Consider the following 2,500-nt stretch of genomic DNA (forward strand, 5'->3'; position numbering starts at 1 on the left):
ACTCTGGAAACTACCTCGACAAGGTCAGTCATGATTAAAATCAGAATCTGGTAGTTTTTACAAATTTTAAGTACGCTGTATAGATCCGCATTAATCACTCATTGTGTTGCCGTTTAAAGTCCATAATCCCATGTTTATACACTTACGTATTTATCTAAGCAAACTATATAAGAAAGCAGGTATAAACCCATTCTCCAGCACCGCTTCAACATGGAGAAGAAAGCATCAAGATTACTTGCATGTCCTCACCTATATGCAAGATGAAGAGATTCTATACAAGGTCCTTACACAAAGAGATGAAATGATGCACCTTGCTCTCATTGATAGAATGCAGTCCAAATCCAAGATAACCAATGGTAAAGATCCACAAACTCTATATAACCTTCAGAATTTCCAACTGCCGATGTGACAGGCCTCACAACACGAGTAGGACAAGTATCACACGCGCAGCCGCGGGTATGTATTTAGGGGTCATCCATATTCTTGTCATCATTTTAACATGTACAAAAAGAACTCTTTCCCCAAAACCTCCTTCCCTCCACCAGAGTGTACAAAGCAAAAAGATAAAAATAACCTCTGCCACAGGATCTAAAGGACTACAAGATAATGACAGATTCTAGCAGGCAACCATATTAGGACACCACACATTGGCTGATAGTCAATGAAGGATGTCCTATTTTTCTCCATGGGGTTTTCATTGTGAGGAATGAAATTAATTCTAAAACATAAATGTTGTTCAAGTGTTTTGGTGTTGGAAATAAAAAATTTCATCTACCTTGCATCTTCGTCTTGATTTAGATATACCTATCCGTCTGTTCTGCAATCTGCTTTTGTCTCAGTCTCTCTATCATTCCATCTATCGCACTTCTTTCAACTTAAACATTTATTCCTCGAGCTACTTTACTTTGCTGTTATGACCTTTTCAAGACCACACGATATCCCGAAAAACTAATGTAAGTTAAAATTACAAAATTCAGTATGTTTTCTTTTCTTCGTGGAATTCTTGCACCATCAATTATTTATGAAATTGCTAAAAAAAAAAAAGGTTGTGTGACTAGTGTGTTAAAAATAATATAAATAACAATGTAAAATCTACTGCCATTAATATTGTTACGTGCACAAAAATGATTTAAATCATAGTAACTAAAGCAATAATACGGTTTTAATAGAATTTTGAAAAGTATTATAGTAATAGTAGTAGTGTGGTGGGGTATTGTGGATCCGTAGCCAATATTAATCTAATTCTAATGGGTTCACTGTCAAGTTGATTCCTAAGAAATGGTAGCATAAATTGAAACCAACTGACTTCTCGTATATACACCTCGGCATTATCGTATGAGAATAATGTTAAACAAATTATTTATATCGAATAAAACGATGAAAAAAGAATGCGGTTGTTTCGAGGAGAATGAATCTATTTGCAGCTCAACGTAGCTTATATTTATAAAGTTCGTGACGTCATAAGCCACGCCAAACGTTCGTAAAATATAAAGTTTGTAAAAAAGATAAGAAAAAACAACAACATTAGGAAAGACACTAAAATCATAAATATAACATAAAAAATACATACCTAATGTACAGTAGACAGAAAAAGCACTAGATAAAATATGACGTTAAAACAGATATTTCTTAAAATGAGAATAAGCTGGCGGTAAGATGAGGAAGAGATGGCAGGTTGTGGGAGGCCACCTTACAGTATTATTACAAAAGTTAATAGAAAAATAATGATCACATTCATTATGATACTGATTAGGATAACAACAGTAGCAGTAACGGTAGTAATGTTAGCACTAATAATAACTATGATAATAATAATGCTAATCATAATAACAATCATTTAATCATTACAGCAATAACATTAAGGATAATGATTATATTATCGTTTTGGGTGGGTAAGCCAGTCCAAGTCAGTGCTGGTTCCAAGCCCGGATAAAGAGAGAGAAAGATTACCTAAAAGGTAACACCGGCACTCTCCGTGGAAAGGAACTGGGGACCCTACCACGTACTCACTCCAAGATCATCACAACATGAAAACTACAATTGAGTATCATGCTGTGACCACGGCGGTTCAAACATGAACCTACCATTAAAAATAGGCCGCGGTGGCCGAGTGGTTAGAGCATCGGACTCAAGACTGTCACGACGGCAATCTGAGTTCGAGGGTTCGAGTCACCGACCGGCGCGTTGTTCCCTTGGGCAAGGAATTTCACCTTGATTGCCTACCTAGCCACTGGGTGGGCAAGCCAGCCCAAGTCAGTGCCGGTCCCAGAACCGGGTAAATAGAGATGGTGACTCGATAAAAACACCGGGCGGAAGGCAACGGCAAACCACCGCTCTAAATTGCCAAGAAAATCACGGAAATCCATGATCGCCAACATCCTTGTGGGCCAGGGCACCTTTAAGAATAAGAAGTATTGCTAGTAGTATTAGCTATAGTAAGGGTAAGGAACTCTTCGTTATCATAAATAAATGACGGAAACTTTGGTTTTACTTCTGGTAA

This window comes from Penaeus monodon, chromosome 9 (assembly GCF_015228065.2).
Source record: "Penaeus monodon isolate SGIC_2016 chromosome 9, NSTDA_Pmon_1, whole genome shotgun sequence".
Lineage (NCBI taxonomy): Eukaryota > Metazoa > Arthropoda > Malacostraca > Decapoda > Penaeidae > Penaeus > Penaeus monodon.